At 37.7% G+C, this 20,057-nt stretch overlaps 1 long non-coding RNA gene across 1 annotated transcript in view; it reads left to right on the top strand.

Annotated features, from left to right (window-relative positions):
- LOC135300667 (uncharacterized) overlaps positions 1 to 20,057 on the top strand; it is a 152,828-nt gene that overhangs the window by 120,338 nt on the left and 12,433 nt on the right. The gene's annotated exons all lie outside the window — the stretch shown is intronic.

The raw sequence follows: 20,057 nt of genomic DNA, 5'->3' as shown, positions 1-20,057 counted from the left end.
TTTGGAATCCAATTGTGCAGGATGAATCATGAGACACAATCTCCTTAGAGATCCAAAAACATATTCTGGTATTCCTGCCAGAGTGTTTTCATAAAGCATTTCTTTCTTGAAAGGAATTGCTCAGAAGATAATTAATAAAAATCATAATAAAAGGCAACCAAAAGTTGCAACTTGATTTTGCAAAATGTATATATTAAATGAAAAAAGAAATATACTTTTGCTCTAATATAAGTTACTTTTCTAGGCCCTGGTGAATCACAGTTAAAGAAAAAAAGTCTATTTTTGTGTCTCACTTCTTTTGTTGATTAAATATAAATAGAATTATTGGATAGTGGAATAAAGTAATCTATGGTCTTCATGCTTTTTGGTTTTTTGATTTAAAAAACAAAAGCCATCCAAATTCCCAGGTCCCTTTTAAAAGCCATAGCCATCCAAATTCCCGGGTCCCTTACAATCAGTGTGGACATCATGGGCTGCAAAAAGTTCTCAGCTTGTTTTCTTTTGTACATTGTATTCCTGTGCAAAAAGCATCAGCCTGTCTTCACCTGCCAGCCAGTTTCTGTGGGAAATGCTGCTTGAAGTTTCCACTTCCATGTTAGTCTTACCAGGATCACAAGGGAGGTACAAGGTAATGAGTCTAACATGAAATCCAGAAAAACACCGCAGAAGGAGCCCCATAAGTCTCTGATGGGACTCTTGCTAAAATTGAAATGTGCCAAAAATGAAATGTGGCTATTTTTCTGAGAAAAGGAAATAAGTCTTTCTTTTTCTATCCTTTCAGAATGAGGGATGCCACATTTAAAATGTTTTATGTACAAAATACAAAAAATGACCGCAGGTTTAAAAATTGTCTATCTATAAAATAAGTCTCTGGCAGTTTTGAGTTGATAGAACCACGATAGAAATGGTAGCTTCAAAATTTTGTGGGATTTTTGCTGTTGAAATTATCTGAAAGAGTAGTTTCCTGTAACTGGACCTATACTAGAGCCTCACTACGCTAGTTTATGTATAAGATTTGATGAACCTTCCAGTTACAAAATTAATTTTTAAAAAAAATCATCAAAACATTCAAATTTATATTTTAAAATCAGGGGTTTTTAAATTTAAAGCTATTATCCATTTGACAACATTAGATGGTTCATATGTTAAAAGAAAAAAAGAATGTCAAAGTTGAGTATTTCTTTTAAAAAATTGACAGTCCCAGTTAGGATACACAGGCTCATCTCTTGCTTGTGGGAAAAGCTTAATGCTTCAGTTTTTCAGTTCAACTTTTTGAGATCATAAAATTTCTAGAAATACAGGAAATCTGTTTTCCTCTCCTGCATGCAGAAGCACAAACGCGGGGCCGCACAACACATTATTTATTGGAAAAAAAGGCACTATACTATATTAGTACTGTTTTACTACTGTATGTGCAAATACCTTCATGATATCAGGGAGGTAACTGTCAGTATGTAAGAGTTAGGAGCTAAGAAAAAGCTTAGCAAACATGCTGGGTTATCAGCTTAAATGGTAGTCCCTATTGTTCACCTTTCTGTAGTGGGAGGGCTACATATGGAGCACATTGGAAAGTCCTTAAACCTAAACTAAGGGAGCCCAAAAGTCCTTTCAATTCCTCTTGCATGGTTTGTGTGTGTAGGTATTTTGGGGGGTTGGAGGGTGATGTTGTACAATAATTATATCGATCTTCAGCTCTATTATTTTCATTACACTGTCTGTGGCTATATTTCACCTAAGTAATTTTGGATCTACTGGCTGGCTTCAGATAAGTTTGCTAGAGGAGTTAGTAGCAGAAAGAGCAGAGTCAATGTCCCCACACAGGAAAGGGCACTAATGTGAGCCTTCCCATAGTACATGCCAGAAAATTCACAGGATACAGAAGCCATCAGAATCAGTGAAATTGCAGGGAAAAGAAGGCATTGGAATTTGCATCTTGCTAAGCCACTGTTTGAACTTTACACAAGGAGAAAAATGTGTAGAAATTATCTCTAGCACTTAAAGCTACTTATTTCAGCCAACCCATCCTTAGTTTTTTTTTCCTCCTCACTGCAATCTCCTTCAAACAAAACCTGTTTGCAAGCAAGCTGATTCCAAAGTAAAGTCTTTCACTGTCCTGGAAAAAATGGGGACGCCACATAGGGAATATACTGGGAAAACTGATATAGCAAAGTGCTGTATGGTGGGAAGGTAGCTGCTTGGAGAGCAGGGCAGGGGGCTGACCATTATTCAGTGTTGCAAACTGCCCTGGGACACTGAGCTGGCTACAAGTGTCTTCATGCCAGCAGGCAGCCTAGAGCTGAATAAGTGGCCTGGGAACGGCTGTATCTGCTTTTAGGTACATTTTCTTCATTTCAGAGATTGTATTATGAAGCCAGAGGGAGCTTCAGGCAGAATATATAAATTGACTGGTTACTGAACTGTGTAGGAGGGACCGAAGCCCTGAAAATGGAAGCTTACAATAAAACCTCTGTCTGTGTGCTGCAGAAAGGCGCTCAAGCTGCCCAGGTCAAACCTCACACACTATTTCCAGCAGACGAAAGTGGTGGCCCAGAACAGCTCAGGAGACTGAACTGGTGAAAACAGAATCTTGGCTCACCACATGGTTTTTCAACAATTGCATTAACGTAAGATTTCCAGCAGGCATGGGTGGAAGATTCAGGATGTGAATCAAGACACTCTCAAACTATCCCAGAGTTTGGAAATGGAGTTTGGCTGTAAGTCCATTATAAAAAAGGCAATTTTGTAGCACTCAAGTCCTGTTCAGGCTATTAAATGTCCTCCAAAATTTAGAGGTATCTGGATCAAGTCTTCTTGCTGTGGTCTATCTCTAATTTTCACCAAGTATTCTAAACTTCTAAATCCTCTTTCTGTCCTACTTTTCTTTTCTGATTGTATTTTGACTCCATTTCCTTTCTTTTTCTTGTCTAAAAATGTCAGTTGGGGTTTTACCAGGGAGTTTTATTACTTTGGAATACATTAAGTTTTGTTTATCTGGTCCCCTCTTTCTCTATGTCCTCTCCCCACCTCCCCCTCTCCTCCCCAGTCTGTTCAACAAATTTATTTTGTTCTTCAACTGCAGTTCCAAGGAATAAGCAGCAGTCGCATACATGTACCATTTTAGTCACATTACACTATATGTTCATAACTAGATGCAGTGAAATACTGTTTGTGCTCTACACTACCAAGAAGATTGGGTGTTTTTTTAATTTCAAAACATGTAAGTGTATTCATGTTGTAGTTGGAGTAATTTTGAACTATTTCTAATGCAAATGTTTTAGTTCCAATTACAATATGGAATTATATATTAATATATACGGATGATAGAAAAAATGCTATGACAAAAATATTCTACAGCAGAATACACAGCAAGCAGAATTTTCAACAGTATTTAGTACTTACCTTTGTATGTGTACAAAATGTGTGTTTATAGTGGAGCTTTAGGACATTAATTGATGATTTTATTATCTATAAAAGCAATGAGTCACCTCATCTGCATGTTAGAAAAATACTAATCTACTTAATCCAGCACATAGTTCTCAGCAGCAGTCTAAGCTGTGTGAAGACACAGGTCAATAGGTATGTCAGATGATCCATTTTTACACTTTTACACAATGGCTCTGAACACAAAAAGCAATAGCAAAGCATGTATAGCCTGTTTCAGAATTATCTATAGGGAACAAAAGCAACCCCAGCTTCATGGGTACAACCGTAGCAATATAGAAGTAAAACTACTTTTAAGTTGCTTTTATTTAGCCATATAGCAGTGACACATTAAATATTAATACATTAATGTATATCTGTAAGTGGAATGGACCCTTTCTCCTGGAATAAGGCAAAAAACCTAGAGCACTTTTTGTCAAGATATTGAAATAGATCTATCTATTAAATTTAAGTACACCATCTTTGACTCTAGGTGCCAGAAAAGTTTAAAGTATATTCTTTGCCACAAATATAGCAGTGACTGTGTAAACAGAAAAATGTTTAAATGAAAAATTAAAAAAATCAGAGAAGGTGAAGAATGAAGGAAACTATGTATCTTTGTGGTCTTAGTATCACTTTTTTTGCTTGCAATAACATTTATCAGTACGGGACCTTACTAGAACAGAGATTTTAATTATGCTTATAATCAGTGCTTAACACACTCATCAAAATTTGCTTGGGATTTAGACAGGTTCAGCTGTGTAAAGTATGTGCATAAAGCTTTTGTCTGCTAACAGAGGATATTAAGTTTGCATATTCAATTACTCAAGTAGTAGGAAATTGCATTTTGTAAGGCTGTCAGCTTGAACTTGTGTGAGTGCCTTATGTCTCTATGTTTAAAAAGATTTACTCAATCACACAATCCCATGCTTCTCTTTCTGCATAACATTTTCAATATTTATTGGTAGATACTATTCTTGGAGCTTGCAATTAATCTCAATGCTTTTTGTTGTGATTGAAAGTAATTTCATGCATTTAGACTGTGCTTCTAATAATGCATTATTTCCTCAAAAGTGCATTTAAAAAAATATCAATGCATTTTCAAATTGTGTCAAGAATTTTTTCCTCACCATACCAATTAAACAAATGAAGTGTTTGCATCCTGGAAACCAACGTGCAGAGAAATTAAGCTAAATGCATCAATTCATTTTTGGGAAATCTGAGATGTCTAAGGCCTGATGAGAAATTGGAAATTCCAATACTGTGAATTAGCTTGATCTATGGAACACAGAATGGCTCCAGTCGTATCTGACCAGCACCTACGTAATTCAAAACTCAGCTTTCAAAGTAGGCATCCAGAAAATGAGTTAAACAGAGAATGTGACTACCTCTGGCGAGTTACATACAAAAAGCTTACGCAATAATTTAAAGGCCATAATTTGAGTGTCTTTTCATGGAGATTAGAAAGCCTTGGAGCTATAACAAGAAAGGTTACTGAACTCGTATCTTGTCAAACATGACTTAAACAATTTATTTCTGCTTCCCCCTAAAAATTGCACTCTTGGAAATAGGCAAACACATTTTATTGAAATTAGGGCTAACATGTAATTCAGTCCACAAAAGAAACAGTAAACAATTCAAGTGCTAATAATTTGTCAGTGTCAGAAGTGAAGTGGGATTGTGCAAAAGGCTTCAGTGAACAGTGGTTAGCAGGAGAGCTGTTTGTGATAATAGACATCTCAGAAGTCACCTATCTTAATAACAATAATGAGAGTAAAAAGATCAGTAAATTATACTGCAAATAGAAAAAGAGATAGAAGGGATGCTATACTTTTCTTACCTCTCTGTTCAGACATGAATGACTAGATTGACTGTTGAGACAGGTCCTGCATTTTGGTGTAGGCCTGCAAAGCTTCTCCTCCAGTTGGTAATTGATTTGCTCACAGGGATTATAACATTATACACGGAGCCATTTGAGGATGGCAGGTCAGCAATTTGATTCCCTGAAGGCTACTCAAACTAAAAGTTTGCTTCAGGCTGGAGAAGTTTGCTAGAAGGGAAATATTGTGGGGAAACACTATTTATTTGCTTCCTATTACTTTAATATCACATATTCTTCATTCTCAAATATAGCTGCACTGGCAAATAGAAACAAAATGCCAGCCTCCAAATAAAGCTGTATTGTTTCTTCTTCATATCTCACCTGGCATTGACAAGAGTTTCCCAGGCTGACTTACACAGAGCCTGTGCATGAGAGGACGCACAAGTACATGCTATGGAAAGGTGGGTAGTAAATCCAGTTGTGGGTAAGAAGATTCAAGTATGTTTTATCCTCCCTTCCCTGCTTAGAAATGTGGGGAGCCCTAAGTAATGAAGAACAATGTTAACTCAGGTATGCCTCTTCCATCTACAATCAAAGCTCACCGGTGATGTGGACCTGATGCTGCTTTAATTCATGGGCTTAAGTAGTTTAATCGACTACCATAAAAAACTGGAAGGAGAAAGGGAGGAATTCCTGTTGCCTGGACTTTTGTTTCAGTGGAGAAATTGAGCTGATTAACTTGCTGATTTTCCTTTTCACACCCCTAGGCAGACATTCAAACAGCAAGGACTCTGTTGGGTCTGCTTTGGCAATGTTCTCCATGTCTCTTTGTGTGTTTAGTTACAAACATCACTGAAAACCTGCTGTCAACAGTAGTTTACCATGCAACACTGAATTTCTAATGCAAAGACAGCTTTGGAAGAAAAGCTTTTTGTGCATTTTTCTTCTATGGACAAGGTAGCCTTTGGGTAGAAAAAGCTGGATTCTAAAAGGCTGGGATTTGAGAATAGTGATATCCTTAGAAAAGACTGTCTAGGAACAAACTAATGTATGCTCCTGATCCAAAGGAAAAAAAAAAGTAACTAAAAAGTCATTTGAAGAAAATACAGTTTTAGCTTGCTGAGAAGAGGGATCTAAGCATCAGATTGTTTCATTTTAAATAGTTAGCTTGAAGGTAGGGTTACTTTTATTGTCTAAAGCCCTGAACTAGAAAGCCTTTAACAATATGAAGAACTCTGAGCATGTAATGTCAAGGTTCTAATTACCTCTCACAAATTAAGCTAAGTTCCCCAGGCAAATTAGTAAAAAAGAAAACAACTCCCACAAAAAAGAATAACAGTTTTTTCTTGGTATTTTTTTAATCCATTCTGAACTCATCTGTTATCATGACTTTGCATCTGTTAAAAATTTTGACAGGATTTTCCTAGAAGTCTCACAAATTATGATAAAGCCATTCTTGGAGTTGCCTAAATTCTTCCAGTCCCTAATTTTTAAATTAATATTTAAGGTGAAAGGAGGCACAAGAGGAGCATCCTGTTCCAGGCATTGAAGAAAGACAGAACAGTAGTTCTCTTTGCTGCATGTAGCTCATACAAGTATCACCCTGTTGTTATGCAGTGACAACCCAAAATAACTCAGCTGGAAGTTGTTTTGCTACAGACTCTGTTCTGTGGGACACTTTGTACAGCATATAGTTACAGAGGTGAACCCTTCAGACTCAGCTTGGTTGCCATCTACCGCTTGGTTCAGTGGTGCTAGACAGCAGTTTGCTAGAGCCTGTCAGGAAATGGAGAAGTTTATTTATTCAGTTTAAAACCACCAGACCATCCCTGGATATTTCTAGGCTTACTCTCCAGGAGGGTGTAGTAATTGTGTGGAGTTTCTCAAGAGCAGCTAACACACTCTGTTGTCCACAGTTGTCCAGAAAGGTTTTTATCCTCCAAAAAGGAGGATTAAATTTCTATGAAGCTAACACATTATTTCTGAGTTGCGATATCATAACATAACCCACCCCAGCCAGGTTTGAGGTTCAGCTTCAGGCGTAGGTGTGAGATATATTTTGCAAGTGTATCTCACTGTGACAGTCTGAATTTATAATGGACCCAAAGATAACTTTTTCCTCTCCAAATTAAAGGTGGACTTTCTTCATACAAAGCAAATGCAACAAGTTAAGATTAAGGAGCAGCTTTTCACAAGAAATAATATAATTATAAATTTCAAATCATTAAGTATAATAATGGAGAAATGTCTGACTAAATAAACAACTAACATCTATGATTTTATATGCTTGACTCTGCATGTTTTAGTGGGTTTTGGCAAGTGTAGGATTACCTGTGACCATGATAAATGGTGATTTAAAAAATTAGAAATTAATAAAAGTAGGGCATGTAGGCATTGTGTCACCTTCACTTAATGCAGTTCAGGAAAATATGCCAGGCTTCTGGGACTTTGTAAAATCTCTTTTCAACTGTGTCATGCAACACAGGAAGTTAAAATGTAGGTGGAAAACCCCATAGACTGTGAAATTTATTTGAAAGCCTTACCTTATCACAAAGTTTGAAGCTAAAAATGCCTTAGTCAGCTTTAAGTTTGGAGGTTCTTTTCCAAATACTTGATTTATATTATAGATTTTTTAAATATCTATATTCACTTATATTGCTTTTTAATACACAGTCACAGTAGTTGGCTGCTACAGGTTTGATCCTGTTGTGCATGCTACTGGATGTGTTTATTTACTATAATAAGCAAACTTAACGAAGCTGTCAAGATGCTGATTTATGGCAGTGATCAGCTTGGTATTTTCATTTTCTTTGCACATAGGAAGGCACTGCCTGCACAACATCAGCTGCTTGCAAATAAATTCCTGCCTGCACCCTTTCGCCCAGGGCATAACTATCCCTCCCTAACCTCAACCCAAAAGAGCATTTCTTGTAAAGCGGACTCAATTGCAGTGTGACTCTTGCTTTTGCAGTCCCACTGTGGTCATCTGCGAAACAGGGAGTGAGGGAACACATGATTGGAGAAGAGGAGGAAATAGATCCATCTGCCTTGATGGCAGATGTGTTGTGTGAACTTTAAAAAACCATATCAACTACCTGCTCTTCCACAAGCTCAAGAAGAGAGTGAATGGGCAGCATTCATAATGCATATGCTGAACTAAAACTGGGCTGTTTTAGAAAAAACGTTGAGAAGTTGTACAAAACCAGCAAAATGAGGTTATGTTTCCCTTGGAAACAGTTTTTATACTTGGAATAGAAGGCAATTGGGCATTTTACATGGCTAAGAGTCTAGGTTTATGCTTATAGGGTGTTCTTTTAACAGTGTAAATTTGTAGTTTTTGATTGATGTTTTGTGAATACATGTTGGTTTAAGCAGAGACTCCAGAATATTGGACTGGCAAAAGAACCTATATTTGCAAAGTTACTTAGGGATGACCAGTTCATGATGAACCTGATTCACCATAAATGCAAGAAGAACTGGTAGAAAGTGTTCAGGTTTCCTCAGTACTCTCATAAATGAAAGACTATAGTTTTGGCGAAGGGCTGTGTGAGGACCTAGGAAATAGTTTCTCATAATAGACAAGAGGAAAAAGTACTCAATTCCTTTTATTAATGAATAACTTTTGCCTTGAACTTTTAATGATGCAGTTAAATTGAGGCCCTATATTCAGCAACTCTTACTTCATAGTCATCAAGAAAAAGTACACCGTCTCTTTCAATAATTACTTAACTGTTTCACTGTTCTATACTTCAGGTCTCTGTAAGAAATTATTTGGTTTACATTTGTGCTCTATCATAACTCATAGTGCAAGGTTTTTAAAAATAATTCACCTGGCCAAGTACAGATTGCAAGCTGTTACATAATGCTCCAGTGACGTAGTAGTGGGATTTTTTCCAGCATTGCTGAATGGGTCCTTGTTAACATTTGGGGGGCAATTTGCAGCCATTCTTCAAGAGCTGGATTATAATTTTAGCAATACTACCTCGCTATGCCATCTTGATATTTCATGAGTTCAGCTGATTTTTTTAAGCTGAACTTCTACTCTAGTAAGGTTACAAGCTTCTCCTTCATAATTTTCATTCCATGAATCACTGAAACAAGCCCCAACTTGGTATGAATGTTCTATCTGCCACTTGCTTACAAAGATATAATTGGCACTGTTTCAGCAGTTAAGCTCAAAGGTTTAGCTGGAACATTTCACCACACTCAGCAAAGTTTCAAAATTTCTTAGCCAGTGATTTTTGAAGTTCCTGAGTAAATAAGAATTGTTTAACTTCACTATAGCCTCTAATGGCTCCTTGATCTGCCAGCTGTAGCAGTCTGTGTAAGTTTCTGGACTTTTCCATTTTCTTTATGAAAATTTTACTCTTAAGTGAGGGTCTCTTCAGCTTGACATTATAAAAATGTCCTGGTTCTATCAAGCTTTATTTTACCCATCATAACTGGTGTCATCCAAACTCAGACGATCTTTGACTGTTTAAATTCTCACTTCTTTTCTTTTGTGGGTACTTTTTTAATTAGGTGGAAATAAAGTGAAAGTAAAATTTTTCAGTCTGCTTCAAATCCTTTTTTTTTTTTTTCACTGCAAGGGACTGACTTATCTGCCTGCAGATTTTCCTTTTACATTCAAGAAAAACAAATGTGAGATGAACGAAAGACCATATGAATTGTAGCTGTGAAAATAACAGCAGTGAAAGTCAAGCCAAATTATTAAGTTTTCTACTTGTTTGAACAACCATGGTTTGCCTACACTGGACTACTTTTCTTTTTTCAGTAATTGCCTTCAGTTACCTGAATGCCAATTCACTTAAGGCAATTAACACATCTCTAAAAGTTAGTTTGGGTAGACATATTTCAGCATAAGAATTCTTGCATTCCAACTCAGGTCCGAGAAAAAAAAAGCATGAGTTGTGGAAATATTGTCTAGCTTAATTTTTTTTTTCTTAATAAATGAGTTGATTGGCAGTAAGTTAAAACCTCCATGAAGAAAGATAAGTTAAAAAACCCCCAAAGCTCAGCCCCTGGAGCATGTCTTCTTTTAGAGAAAGGGTTCATAGTTGGAGTGGTGGAGAAAGAAAGCACAAAATTAATAAAAGTCACTGAAATGTAGCTGTAGTTAGATATAAAAACCTGGCTATACTCTATATAGTGTTGTATATGCTATAATACATAGGGGGACCATGATTGGTGCATACAAAGGACCATCAGTTTGGTGCTACTGAGACTTGTGAAAGGAGATTTATCTACCTGTTTGCTAGGGCTAGAGTCTGTCCTGTTGTCTTAGGTTGCAAGTGCAAGATGTGGCTAGGGGTGTGTATTCTATTGCCGTCTGTTAGATGTGGGACAATTATCTTCTGTTAATTTGGCTACCTGTTAAAACCAGGTGGGGTAGTTTTCTTTATATCTTCTATGACCCATCTTCCCTTTGGAAAATGTCTTCTGTTAAGAGGCCATTGAATCTTACTGCATGAGTGAAAAAATTACATCATCCCATTGTGAAATGCTCTGCCCAGGAGGAGGAGCCAAGCATTTCTACCTGGATATAATCTGAGATTCAGAACATCAGAGACAGGCTTTTCCACTGGATTCCCAGAGGAAGACCAAGCCCATCTACACCACTACTGGGCCTTCAGAGGAAAATTATACCCTTCTACTGGATCACTGCTTCAAAGGAACCACATCTGTCACTCCAGGAGGACTGCACCCACCATTTAAGGGGACTGCTACCAACACCCTGTCCAACAGGATACAGGCTGTCTTTTGACTCTGTCAATGTTGTTTTGAATTACTGCATTTTTACTTTTATTTTTCTTAATAAATAACTGTTACTCCTATTCCCATATCTTTACCTGAGAGACCTATTAATTTCAAAATTATAATAATTCAGAGGGAGGGAGTTTACATTTTGCATTTCAAGAGAGGCCCTGCCTTCCTTAGCAGACAGACACCTGTCTTTTCAAACCAAGACACCTATGCAGTGAAAGCTCAAGACAATTTGTGAAGCAGGGCAAGAGATAGAAAACATTTGGTTTTTTTTTTAAATACATCTGGCAAAGTAAGATTGTTCCATACAGAAGGAACATGTTTCATATTTAAAGAAGCTGGAGAGTGACAATTTAAGGTTAAACTATGGAACTGAACTTCCTTTACAAAAGCAGATTAAAAGCAGCAAATGGCTTAGTCAGCAAACCACAGCTGCATTTTCCAGAAAGAGGAGTAGAGTAGAATTTAATCAAGTTAACCACAGCCTTGGACACCTGATCACAGGAGTCCAGAAACTGTAAAAATCACTGTACCAAAACGGAATCATTGACTTGTGATCAATGGAGCACTCTTCAAACCCTGGCTGTTCTACCACTGAAAATGTTAGCTGAAAAAAGTCCCATTCAGTTTCCCAGAGAAACTGGGAAAAAACTGTAGAAAACAGGCTATTAGAGATTTTTGTGTCCTTTAGAGGAAGTATGCCTGCAATTCCTGTGCTCTGGATACTAGTTAACACAAGCTACTGGTTCCATCCATGCTGTTTATATGTTAAAGGCTTTTTGGACTTCGGCTTCTTTTAAATCTACATTTCTGTGATATTTTTTTCCTTGGGCTATGGATGTTTAGCTTCATATCAGTAGGCAGGTTGGTCAGAAGAATGTCACAACACTTTCATTAAGCTCAATATGAGACAGTTTAGACTTCAAGAATATCTGGTTTTTCTCTGGATCAATTATGATATTTAGTTCTGGATATATCAAAGTAGATCTTGTGCCAGGTGCTTTGTGCCTGAGCTTGGAATGTCAGAGGTAGATTTTGTTTCAGATATCAAGGAAATTCCTGCTCTAAGTTTACAGCATAAAAAACTCAGAGCTTTATTAAAGTTGTTTCCTTCCCTCCATCTTTTCTCTCCTTATGGAAAAAAAGCATCCTTCTGCTGCTTGATTGACATTGTGGTTCTGGAGGGCAGCCCACACTGCTTGAACATGATCCTCACAATGCAGGGATGCATGCTAGATTTCTTCCTAGTTATGCAACACACTGATTTTGTGCCAAAGTTGAATAATGGTCATTCACAGGGCCACAGAGAAAAACTGTGAAGTGTGAGGACAAATCTGGGGGCCACAGGGAGGCTAATTCAAGGCAGACACTAGGCCTCTCTGGAACATCCAGGAGGTGCCCAGGCAGACTAACAGAGACACCAGCTGAGCTCAGCCCTTCTTGTTTCTTTCCACAGGGTTTCCTTTTTCTACCACTCTCCTCTCCTTGAAATGAGTGAAAATGATTTTACAGGTTAGGTGCCAAGGGTCACTGGGTTGCATTCAGTCGTACTTTCTACAGCCTGTTCAGGATACTGTAAGGCGCTACTGGTAGTGTTATTTGTTTTCTTTCTTGAATCATTATCTGACTAACGACTTTCTAGGTATTAACATTTAAGAACCATAATGCATCAGTAAAATCAAAATGTTCAGCATCATGTAAGAATAAAAGTGCAACTTACGAAAGAAAGGAATGATTTCACCCTCGAGTGACAGACCCTAATTGATAGCTCGCTAAAGCCAAAAGAGGTTGCCCTCTCGGAAGTTGGGGATAGTCTCTCTGGGCAGCCAGGATGGCACAGGGGCAGATTGCTCTTGATCTGAAGAATGTCTAACAGCTGTCATTCAGAAATCACTTAGGTGAATTCTGCTCAGAAAAAAATTACATCCATCTGATTGAAGTCCTACAACAGATCTGGACCTTTTGCTACAGACAAAGGAAGAAAGGGTCTGGAAAGCAACTGCAAGCATCCAGCCACATCACTGAAGAACTCTTTGCTGGCACATATATGTTGGTTTCCAGCATTGCACATCCTGCCTCTCTTTCCAAGCCCTCATTACCATGGGATGTATGCTCTTGAGAAATTGAGCAGCTCCCAAGAAGCCTGCATTATTTATGCCTCTGCTTGAAAAAACACACTAGAAGAACAATAATAAAGCTAAAAAAAAAATCCATAAAATTAGATAAGCAAGACATTTTTTATTTTCCATGAAAGTAAAGCAGTAAGATGAAAGAATACTTATAAGAAACAAAAAAAGCTGAGTAGAAACTAACCTTTTGAACAAAGGCTCAAAACAAATTCTCAAATGAACATTTGTAGATGGAGGAAGCATCCAAGAGGAAATATTTTGTTATTACTGGGACTTTGTGGGGCCTTTTCTCCTGCAGAAGGAGAAGAAGGAAGGGGAGAGTGCTTAAATACCCAAATGAAATTCAATGTATCTGTCTTACTGATAACTTTATGCCCCAGATCATGTCACTGATACCACCATTAATCCCCTCATCTGGTGATATCTCATTGGAATGTGTCAAATGTTTGCATTATTTTGTTGTTAAATGTCATGGGATTACAGCAAATTATGTAAGTCACCAGGTTTCTTAGCGATGCATTTTTGCAAATCTTCTTTGGTCAAAAAACTAATTGAGTTACATGTTCTCTAAGACAAAAAGGTAGGATCCTTCTTTCAAATGCAGAAAAGGGAATTTTACTTACAGCATTTCAAGTAAGGCCACAGGGTGTTTCTCTATGAAACCAAGGCTAAAATGAGTTACCTCCTTTCCTGTATTCATTTGGGTTGACTACATATATGTGTAACAGTATATGAAGACTGAGGTTTTTTGACCTGCATATGAAAGACAAATATGAGTTTATCTGAGGGAAACTCATAACTATTTCCTCTGCAATCCCCTACCTACTAGGTCATTGGCTAGTTGTGACATCCTAGCTGCTCTTTGATACCATGGTTTGTTCTAGCTGGTTTAGCACCATGCTACAACCTTTGGCTGTGGGTGTGCCCACACTCACATCCTGACTTTGAAAAGAGATTAATTTTGTTGACTCCTTCAGCTTTCTTCGTTTTGAGACTGCATCAGCACATTTCTGCTGTCAGCTTGGGTGCTTGTTTGTTGTGAGGCATGCTCTTTAAGGAGCAAGACAATATAATGCAGTTGTAGAAGGAAAAATATCTTATAGGATTTTTGACAATTGGTTATTGTTCATCTAGAAATCAGAGAAGCACTTTAATTATTTTCATTCCATATCCTACATGTTATGTCTCGAAACTAAGGAATGAGAAAACTTTTATTTTTTACCGATCTTTCTCAAGAAAATAATCTTTTCATGTTTGTAATGAGATGGTATGAAAACAAAGTTATTTTTAGTCTGTGAAGTCTTGGAGATGATAAAAATCCATTTTCTCTTTCAGTGACAGAATTCAGTACCTACATGTTGATGTGCCTTTCTTGCTTATCTGGCCGGTCCAGAGACAGATGTTCTGGGTTTTCTTCTGCTTTTCTGGAATTTGCTTCATTGCTAAGAAAGATGAGGTTCACTTAAGATGGCCTGCAAGACCAGGGAAGTTTACATTCTTTTCCACAAAGTTACCAGAGGGAAATCACAAAAGTGTAAACATTCAAATTTTTGTGAAATTGTGCATTTATTTCCCACAGAAAGGGAAATTTCCGAGCAGTTGTCCCTGATTTCTTTCTGCCTTAATTTCTAGTGAATTTTGGCCTAAGTCAAAGAAGTTACTTTTGTTCCCTTGATGTTTTTCAGCTGTGGACATCCTCATCAGCTACCATCAGAACTGATGACATCCATTTAATGGCAATTTGTTCCCACAGAAGATACTTTGCTATTTTTTGTTTTGTTAAGGAGGTAGTGCCTCTTCTTGTGTTTTCACATATTTACTGGTGCAAACTATGGTCACCCAAGGAAGAATCCTGCTGTCCATGTTCAATACATGGATAAAGCCCCAGAGTTTTGTAGAGAATAAAGATAGGTTGTCATCAGTTGAAATGAGTTGATACACAGTTGTCTTCTGCATCCTGACAATATTAGAGATTCACTGTGCCTTAGCAGTAATCAGGCCCAAAAAAAAAGGATTGCTGGATTTGTTTTCAACCTTGTCCAATTGCATTTTTGCTCCTGGAAGTCCAGTGGTATTTTTCTACCCATTGTCTTTTGTCCATCTGACAACTTTGTGGAGCTGAAAGATAGCATTACTCAAATTGGAAAGAAGCATAATTTAATTCCTGCATTTCTACAAGAAAAGAAAAATAGCCTGTTCTAACTGTGAGGTGTGGGGAGTTGGAGGAGCACATTCAGTCAGTTCCCAAACTCAGCTGGAGGCAACCCCAGTAATCCAAATTTTCTGTGATACATGAACACTCTCCTCTGCAGTAACCCTTCATTTTACATTCCTATCTTTTTGGTCCATCTGTCTTTATACAACTCCTGTGTTCCTTGTTTATTTTCTGCACTACTCAGTTTTTAAATTCACACATTTTCCTTCATGTTCTTTCCTCCTTACTCGTTCCCAGAGTCCCATCTGTGAAAAGGGAAACTGTGCATAGTCCACTCTGTCCTCTCTGCTGAACTGCCTCTTGTCTTCTGGTGAGTGAAAGAGGAGCTTTTGTTTCCTCAGCTTTATGCTGATGGATTCATGCCACTGCACAGAAATGAAATGCCATTTCGTCTGCCTCTGTTCTTTCACCCAAATTTAAAGAGCATGTAGCTCTTTCTTCACTGTCTAATGGAAAGTAATTTCCTGTTAAAGATGTGAGGAATTTTTGTTTACACTCCTTGCTCTTTTTATGCAAGGAGAAGACAAGCTCTCTCACTTTGTTCCTCTTTTCATAACCCTAAGGTTTATTGGAACGTTTCACTTCTGGTTCAAGTCTGCTTTCTTACACAGACTATGATGAACATCTCTATGTATTGTAAGGTTTTTGCTTGCTTTATATTAGGGAAATTATCTGGCTAAGGATTTCTGGTTGCTGATTTCTTTTGAATAATAATGAAAAGAACATTTTGGTTTCTCTTGAACTGTAATGAAAACTCTTTCTTAGTTCTTATTTCATGGTTCTTTTATGCACAGCTGAAAGATTCCTCACTTCTATCTGGAAACCTAAAGCAATTATAAATACAAGAAGTATTCCCTGCCATGCCCTCTTACTGATTTTTTCCATGCATGTTACTGTTTCTTCTCTTAAAACCAATACCATATAACAGAGTGGAAATGAAGAATCTTTCTCATAGAGCTCAAGGATTCATTCTTCCTCTTCTCATCGCTGTTTCAATTAGTATTGGCAACTGTTGTAAAAAGTTATGGTTGGGAGGTTTTAATATTCTCTTTGCCTGTTTTTTAAACATTTTACTGTGCATAGTGTTTGTTTTCCCAGGAACACTGTGATGTTCCAGTTTTGACATTCAAGGGTGACCTTGAACTGTAGTTTCAGATGCTTTACATACAAGTAGAAAAAAAGTAGAACATTTGCGATCATTTGTGTAACAGAGCAGCCAGTGAAAATGTGGGGTGTGGTGTGGTGTTTTGGTTTCATATTTGGAATGAGTCTTTGGCATAGAATTTGAGAAATATATATGAGAAAGTAAAATTGTGGTAAGGTAGAAAATGCTATTGTGGTAGTGTATATGCGTCTACCTTGTTAAAAAAAAAAAGTATTGTTTCAGTGTTGCTGCGGCACTGGGGCAAAGCTATTGAAGGATATAATTTGAATTATTCTGGACAGTATAAAAACAGCTGGCAAAATATCCAAAGATAATATCTTCCATTGTATAAATAACTGTTTTTATAGATCAAGACTTTAAACATAATCCCTTGGGAAATGAGACACTGAATTTCAAAGCAAGTAAAGATTTCTAAAAATCCTTTTGATATATTCATTGATATATTTATATGAACAACTCAGATGGTCATCACTGACACAACTGCCTCCTACTTTCCAAAAGCTACTTGAACCTGTTTATTCCTCTCTTGCTAAACAAGGAGATAAAAATTATGTTGGGAAAAATAGAGAAAATCAACTCCATTTGTTTAATTTTTCCTCAATCTGTTGAAATAAATAGTACTTGCTGACCCAAGCATTTCTTCCAGATCTGTACATGTGAATCCTGTCAGAGATGATAGTTATGATAAAGTGAAGGAATAAAGTTCTTCTTAATATCTTTGATATTTTCTGACAAGTCAACTTTACATCTATGATGGTATTCCTTTCTTGACAAGCAGTGTTTATAGGTAGCTTTGATTGGTATCTCCCATTTCTACAGCCTTCTGGAGATGAGTTGGTTCTAAGCTACTTTGGCCAAATTGCAGTTTTCATGTGGGCCTGGGAGTGGAATATCCCATACCAATTTAGATTCAGACCAGGTGGTATGCAGATTAACCTATTGTTTCAGAGACACTTGACATTATTTCCTGCTCAAATACATAATTCATGTAAGCCCTGCCACAGGTAGCCTTTAACATTTTTTCTTTGATTTCAGTAAGAAAAACTAACATTTCTATTTCAAGCAGCTACTTAGCTGTAAAAACCTTCTGGAAGTGACCCTCTGGGGCAAAAGGATTCCCAGAAGCTCCTTACCTACAGCAGACCTCCTCTTGATGTGTATGTTCAGAGTCACAAAATTATGTGAGTCAGCAGTCATACTCCCCAGAACTGTCCAGCCAAGTTTTGCATGTTTCTACAGATGGAGACTCAATCACTTCCCTGGGCAGCCTGGACCAGTGCTCAGTCACCCCCCCCTTACAGTGAAAAAGTGGTTCCTGATCTCCAGATAGTCTCCCAGGTTTCAGTTTGTGCTTGTTGCCTTTTCTCCCATCACAGAGCACCACTGAAAAAAGCCTCACTCTGTCTTCTGAGGTACACTGCTTGCTGCTGACCTCCAGCTATACGTCATACTACTGATCACCACCGTTTGGGCCTGAATGTTCAGCGACTTCTCAGCCAAATTTACTGTCTGCTCATCCAGCCTCTTCTTCATCAGTTTTCATATGAAGATCCTATGGGACACAATGTCAAAATGCTCTCCTGACAGGCTGGCAATATCTACTCCTCTCCCCTCAACTGCCAACCTATTCATTTTATTGGAGAAGGTTATCAGGTTGGTCAAGTATGATTTCCCCTTTGTAAATCAAATTGCCTTCTTCTTCTCCATGTCCCTGAAAAGCATTTCCAGAATTAATTGTTTCATGACCTTACCAAGAATTGAGGTGATGCTGAAAAGTCTGTAGTTCTCTGGGTCTCCCTTCTAGTCCTTTTTAAAAACAGGACTGACATTTTCTTTCCACCAGTCACCAGGCACTTCTCCCAGCTGCCATATTGTTCAAAGGTAATCGGGACCGTTCTTATATCTCATGACAAAAGATGTCATCACATCCCCCAGCTCCCTTAGTGCTTGTGGGTGCATCATACTGGGGCCCAGGGATTTACATATATCCTTAATTTGCTTAAGTGTTCTCCAACCTGGTCTTCATCCAGCAATAGCACATCTTCTTTGCTCCAGACTTTCCCCCTCGTCTGTGGGGCCTGGGATCCCTGACTGCAAAGCCTTTGATAAAGACTGAGGCAAATGTGGCATTCAGTACCTCAAATTTTTCTGTCTTGTGTCTTTCCCATTCAGCATCATCTCTGCATGATTGGATACTGTCCTCTGTCCTCTCAGGTTGCTCATCTCTACTTTTCTCTTTTGTATACTTCCTTTTCACACCTAATCTTTGCCAAGAACTTCTTGTTTATCCATGCAGGTGTTCTGGCATTTCTAACAGGTTTACTGCTTGTTGAGATAGACCACTCTTGAGCTTGAAAGGGGTGGTCCTTCAATATCAATATTTGTTTGGACCTGTCTTCCACCCAGGGCCTTATGTGAAGAGATCAAAGAGTATTCTCTTGTTGATGCACTATATGATCTCTTAGCCAGGGTATATGCAAGGGGGTCTCAGGTCAGAATCTAGGACTTCTACCTTTCTGCCTTGAAAAGAAGGGCCTGAATCACCATGAGGTTGTCAGCCTTCCTGTCTTCCGATGCCGCTCAGGTCGCACAAGGACATGGGGTCAGACAAGGACACTGGTTTTCACAGATCCATGCTTCTATGAACTAACCAACTGTGTGGGCTGACGTGTGTGTGCTGGATGAAGGAAAGGGTAAGAAAGGGGGAAAAGGAAATGAGCAGTAGAATGGTGGTATAAGTAAGATATTGGCATTCCAAATGTCAAATAAAAAACAACTGTTATCTTCTATCTGCAGAATTTGGTGGGCATTTTTTTTCTTTTTTTCTTTTTTTCTTTTTTCTTTTCTCTTCCTTCCCTTTTTTTGATTGGCTTGACTACTCACAGTAATTTTTAAGCACCACCTCTTTCTCTTTGGAACCACCCTGCCATAACTTATTAATTTGTCAAAAGTCTGCCTGGACTTTGCTCACAAATCAGAATCATGATGTTTTTATTTTCATTTTTTCTGACTATTTTCTGAACCAGAACTAATAAAAGTCTACTTATGTGGTCTGTTTTCCTGGCACTTTAACAGTGGGACAGAAATAGCTGAAAACTGAGAAGAATATTTTCATAAGTACTTGCTCATATATAAAGATACCTAGTTTGTATTAGAAAATACACTAAACAAAGGTACTAGGACTCCTGCTATCCTGACTCATTCAATTTCTATTAATGACTCTCAATGACAAGATTCAGATTTTAGATCTAAAAGTGATGATTAGCTCAAAGATTCTAAAGAGTATAACTCTAGAAAATTCAGGGAAATTCTGAATTCTTTATTAGACTTAAATGATTAAATTGATTTGAATAATATTCCTATTGTCATCTAAACAGTAGTGGGCTTACCTGAATCTAGCATCTGTTCCTTCAATTTTCATAGCAGAGCTGGAATATAATGTCTCTTTTTATAGGAAATGGTTACAGTATTAACAGCATAGGGTTATGATTATTAAAATCAATCACTGTTAAATCTGTTGTTTTTTTCTTTTAGTGATTTAAC

The sequence above is a fragment of the Passer domesticus genome, chromosome 1, assembly GCF_036417665.1.
Source record: "Passer domesticus isolate bPasDom1 chromosome 1, bPasDom1.hap1, whole genome shotgun sequence".
In the NCBI taxonomy this organism is placed as follows: domain Eukaryota; kingdom Metazoa; phylum Chordata; class Aves; order Passeriformes; family Passeridae; genus Passer; species Passer domesticus.
The sequence above is the reverse complement of the archived record's forward strand: the minus strand, read 5'-3'. Positions and strand labels throughout refer to the sequence as shown.